Source organism: Pinus tabuliformis, chromosome 1_2 (genome assembly GCF_031772625.1).
Source record: "Pinus tabuliformis cultivar Carrire ecotype Pingquan chromosome 1_2, CPIR1, whole genome shotgun sequence".
NCBI lineage: Eukaryota > Viridiplantae > Streptophyta > Pinopsida > Pinales > Pinaceae > Pinus > Pinus tabuliformis.
In genome coordinates this window covers 785,122,629-785,129,037 of record NC_142298.1, presented here as the reverse complement: position 1 = coordinate 785,129,037, position 6,409 = coordinate 785,122,629, and positions in this window count along the sequence as shown.

Sequence of the window (6,409 nt, the reverse complement as noted above, 5' to 3'; positions counted from 1 at the left end):
ATGCTTAGTATGTGGGGGAGGCTTACATACACATAACAGTGGTATGAAATGTAATATGCTTAGACACACACACTTCAAGCACAGTTGTGCAAGACACACAAGAGAGCATTCAAAGAGATGAACACTCTCAGAAGCATGGACTTACAATGTGATATTAGAGCAAGGGAACTTGTTGGAGAAGGGGAAAAAAATCCAAATGTATGTGTAGAGCTTGGAAGCAAGCTGAGGAGCATGATGTAAAGAGAAGCACACTGTATTGAGAAGGTGGAGTCACAATGGACTCTGGACTTCTTCTTAGTAGGTGGAGACACTATGTACTTTAGGACTTATTTTGGTGTTTTCACAAGTGGATACACTGAGGGTGGACTTTGGATTCCCATGAAATCTAACAGGTGGAAACATAGTGTGCTCTAGATTCTTGTGGGTGAGCAATTGGAGGCACTCTAAGATCTGGATTTCTGTAGTGTGAATTAAGTGGAGACATCGTGAGCTTTAAACTCCTTTAGTGTTTGATATGTGGAGACACTATGTGTTTTGGAATCCTGCAACGCCTTGCAAGTGGAACGTTATTTGCTATGGATCCTTGAAGTGTTTAGTGGGTGGAGACATAATGTGCTCTGAACTTCTAGCTGTAAAATGGAGACGCTATGTGCTATGGATTACCATATGATTTGGTTAACTAGAATGGTCTGAATATCCCTTGAGCACTTAAATCCTCAGACTCTGAATTTAGCTCGAGAGTGGTTCTTTGCAATAAATATTGTAGTGTAGCTGGCCTATAGTTGGGTGGAGAGTTGAAGTCCTTCCCTAAGTTGTCTTTCATTAAAAGCTATACAGATAAGTGAATTTACTTGTACTTACGTTCACGGTGGATAATGCAAGATGTTGTTATGTTTATGACTATGAATATATCAACATTGTTACTTGAGGAATATGTTACTCTTAGTTATTTACAATGAGATGCTTATGTGAATGTTCTCATGGTTTTGGAGGGCATACAAAGTATGTGTTTTTTATGTGTCCCTAAACTACAAATTTATTTACATGGTCTTGTATGAATACTGGATATGTTCAATTATTTGTTATAATGTATGGATTTCATTGCTTTCCATGGCCATGTATGCTTAACTGATTAAGATTGTTGATTTTCATTATGTTGCAACACATGATTTATTATTAACTCTAATAGTAATGTGAAATACCCTATTTATGGCGGGAAATGTAGTTGCATTTGAGTCATAGAGTAGAATAACCATAATTTGACTTGTTCCTGTGCTAGTTAGCGAGATAATCGATAGTTGCAATGATGTATTGTGGTCAAGATTAATACCTGGAATTTTAGCATGGAATGATGGTTTCATTCCTACAAATGTTAGCTTTTTTAGTAACATTAGGCTTTAAGTAAATCCAACGTGAAGTCCTTGAAATCCTTAGAGTTGTTTTTTGAAGTGTTGTAAAGCATCAGACTTGTGTCTGAAATAGAATAAATCTCAGGTGACTTTTGAATCCAAACCAGATATACTTTTTTGGGTGGCAGAATTATGTGGGTGTCTGAATATCCAAACCATTTACACTTGTGCACTTTTGTGAGTGCATCGAATTTGAATTGACCTGGATGAATTACAAGGAAGAAAGGGAAAAGATTAAATCTAGGGTGGGACCCATTTGCGATTTGAAGGCTTGGAGCTAGATTTTCATATAGGCAAGTTTTTGTACAAAATCTGGAGTGGGGTCGTTTAATAAATGTTTGGCGCAAATTTGGATATCGTCACAAGAGAGATATGTATTTGAGAATATGGGGTATCCGAGGATGAGGACAAGGCACGAATGTGCAAAGCCCCTGACGTGGGCTACGTCTAAATATGGTCGAGGAGATGTAGTGTTTTAGATGGATATGGGGATTTGAGGATCCAGGAGATTTTCCAAGTACAAACTTCGTGCGTAATCTAATGTCACTTAGGGTTTAATAAAAAGGAATTCCTTTCATTATTCGAGGGGTTCGGGCTTTGTGGGACCTTCATGTTGAAATAAAGTGGAAAAGTGTCACGGGTGAATGACTATGGTTGTGAAAATTCCACATAAGCGTCATGGGTGATATGGTAGGGTCATGTGCACCATACATGGTTGCCACAGTTTCCACATGGTAGAGACCAAGATTCAAATGGTAAATATTTGAAAGGGCATAACTTTCAATTCAAAGATCAGATTGTAGCAAAATTGATATCATCGTAAAGCTCTTAATGAACTAAATATGATAGTGTTATCCAAAGTTAATTTCACAAACTTTGGAGAAGGAAATTTTGTAATGCCACTTCCATAGAGAGATATTGGAGGTTGGATTAGTTAAATTAACACTTTCCATCAGTGTGGGAAGTCTAAGGAGGTGGGAGGGAATGCTACAATTATTAAGATATTATAAAGCTAAATAAAATAGATAAAAAAGATTTTAAATCTACCATGGTAAACAGTGCCAAACATGATCCTACTTACATTGTAATCTTTTTTAGTGCAAAACTCATTGAGTTTGAACCATGGCATCTAATGAGCATTGCAAATGGATTAACTAAATGATACATAGAGATATAATGAGAACAAATGGAAGACATGTTCATCAATTGGTGAAACCTGGTGCCATTCTTGTAGATTTGTGAAAGTGTGACATTTAGATGAAGAGCTTTAAATTACCCATTTTTATGGAAGCAATACAGATATATATGTTGTGAACAATTTTTTTTTTATGATATATTAGTATAAATTAATTTTAACTTTTTTCAAAAAGATAAATATTTTTTCAAATTTTATATTTTAAAAGAAATTTTTATTTTAAGAGATTTGATCCCTTTAAACATTTAATATATCTAGAATTAATATAGATTTATGATGATTTTATTCGTATCCATTTGACTATTAAAATCTTTGAATTAATATTCTTAACTATTAATTATAGAGACCCTATATCAACTCCATAATAACTATAAAAAATTACATCTTCATTTAAAAAAATATATTCATAAAATATTTAAATAACCACAACTCTTTTTTTAATATAATATATACAAACTCACCTTGAATATATATATATATTCTTTCATATACATATAAAGAGAGAAATAAAAGAAAAATGTTTTATTTAAAATATAAATCAAAATATTTTATTATGAGCCACATTAAAAAGTTTTTGGGTTTTTTTTTTGCATTTTTTATATATTAGTTAATATAGATACTCAAATATTATATTCAATATTTTTATTGAAATATTTTATAAATAATGAAGAAATATATAATTGGAAAGTGTAGATATAAGATTTTTTTCATTTCCAATTACTTTATATCTTTTTACTTATATAAAGATGATATAAATTTATATTCTATACACACACCATATGTCAATTCTATGTTGAGCACAAAAGGAGTTGCAAATCTTTTTCATATTGAGTTATAATATCAAATAAGATAGCGAAGCTAACAAAACAAACCCATGGAGCACAATGAACCAAAAATAAGATTAAGATTAATAAGCTTTAGTAATTCTTTTTAATTAAAACTAGCCGAATATGTATTTTGACTTTTTGTTATGGACAACATTGTTTTTTATTTAGTGAATATTTTAATTTTATTTTAAAAGAGATATTTATCAATTTCAGGTTGAGTAGCAAAAAAATTATATATATCCCTTTTACTAGGTTATAAAATGCATCCGTGACTCAATAATCAAAGAAGATAAAATAAAACTAAATAAAATTGGTTTCATAACCAATATAAAAATAAATATAATAAACATTAAAATATCGAATTTTTTTGAAGTACAAATATTTTTAGAATAAAAAACTCGAAAAAAAATATATACCTCACAAAAATTGAAATTTGATTTTTACAATCTTTAATAAATTTACAATAAAGATAAATTTATCCTAATTCATATTAAAACTTTTAAACACATTACTGGTCTATATAAAAAAAATATCAGAATATTTTTTTAAATCTTATAGACATTGTATACAGTCTTCATACAAAATCTGCAAAACCATATTTACATTTTCATAATTAATGTTTAATTATTATAATATTATCATAGGTGTGACAGAAATGATAATTCAATGGCAGGATGTACTGATGCATTTACTCGTGGGCATGGCCCGATGAAAACCCTACCTTTATAAATATCCACGGTTATCTTATATGAAATATTTGTGGTTAAGGTATTTATAAAATTAATATTTTTTTGAGGTGGATTTAATATTTTCAAATTTTTGGATATTTGGATGGCTAATTTAATTTTTTGTTGTTTTGATTTATAAAAATTTGAATTTTGAATTTTATAATTACAAGAAGATAATCGCCCATTTAAATTAATTGAAAATGTATTATATATTCTTAAAAAATCAAAAGGTAGAATTTAAACTATTTTATATATATTTATATATATATATATATATATTTTTGCAATTATTTTATATAATATAAACATAATTTTTATTTTGTTATTAACTATACATAATATATATACACAACATTATTCATAAATATTATAATAATTTATTTATGGACCACATTATTTATATTAAAATATTTTTTTTGTTATTAATATATTTATAATTACACCATAATATTATATAGTTTTGTATATTAAAACATTTGATTTATGATTTGTATTTAATTCATTATTATTATTTTAATGATACATATCAATTTTATAGTAAGAATTACACCTCTCTCTTATTAGAAAGTAATTAACTTTTATATTTTTTAATTACCTTTTCTCTTTCAATATTAAAATATTTTATTATGGTATATATATATGTGTATTCATATTAAATATATTAGTTAACATGAATGTTGAAACACTTTATTTAAGTTTTATACTAAAATATTTTTATTGATCATAAGAATAATATATATTTTTAGTCTTAAAAAGTGACCGTGAAAGAATTTTTTAGTTGTAATAATTTTATTTCTCAACTTGATATAAATTTTTTACTTAAGGGCATTTAAGCTATCAAAATCACTTAGGGATCGCACCCGGCTTAACATGACTAGATTTTTTGCGCATGGAGTTTTTAATGGGTGACCTTCACATCACGGAGTGACTTAACAATACACCTCATCATCGTCTATTCTAAACCCATGAACGATATAAAATTATGTCACTTAACATAAAAATACACATTTATTTATAGATGTTTTATAATACACACATATATAAATAAACTAAAATGATATTACATTTTATTTTTATTTAAAACTAAAATATGTGGTTAACTCTAGATTAAGAACCAAAGGAATTATACCACTCCTTCGTGCTATGCTATAGTCTTGTTTGGAATATAACTTAAATTTGAATTTATTTTGTTTATTTAATTCCTTTAAATTTGAATTTATAACTTTTTAAAGAAAAAAAACACATTTTTAAACATTAAACTCATCTTATATGCACATTATTTTAAAGTAAAATATTATAAAACTTAAGTATTGTATATTATAGAATTACAAAATTCAACTAAAATAAAAATGATAATTTTTAGTATCTCACTGCAAGAATTGGGGATGGCTTAAAAGAGCCTTGAAAGTGAAGTTTTATGTGTGACAAGGTTTGAGGTTCAAATCCCCCAATTCCCCTGTGTCTGCAGAATGGGTATACTTAAGAATATAAGGTTATAGTGGTAGTGATTGGAGTTGACATAGTAGTAGTGGTTGGAGTCAAAAATACGAGACCAGTCCAATTGAAAATTCCTCTAAATACCAAAAACAATTGTTCATTTTTAATAATTAATATAATTTATGAAATGTAAATTAATTGGTTGTGTCTTGGCAGCAGAGTCACATAAGGTTTGAGTGGAGGTGTCACAATAGGGTCAAGAACAGAGTGTTCGCCTTCCTCACTCTTGAGGCCTTCGTCCAGTAACATGTCTATGATGGAGATTAACAGTGCATCATTTGGGGATCTTAATTTCAAAAACAATACTGATGATAGTGGCTGAGAGCCTAAGGGCATGGGGTTTTTCGTCCCAATGGTGATGTCTATGTGGGCTATGGCTCGAATGTTAATGGGTACAACCCTAGTGGTGATGTCCATATGGGAGTCAAGTGATGTCCTAGAGTGGCCATTGAAGGGATGACTTCCTGCAAAATGTTTGTCAAAAAGCCAGAATGAGAAGCTCACCTCGAGAGTGATAAAGTAGAAAAGGTATGCAATGTGTTTGACAAGACACATCGCCAGATGAGGAAGGAATTGGGGATATTGATCTCCAAAAATTACCAATATTTGTCAAGTCTCTCTTTGGAGAGTCCCTCTACATGAGGGTCAATGAAGCTGATGTTGTACTCGCACTCGTAGCCAAGATACAAGAATTGACAGGAATTTCTATGGGTTCATTAAGGCTCCTCTACAAAGGAAGGTAACTTAAGATGG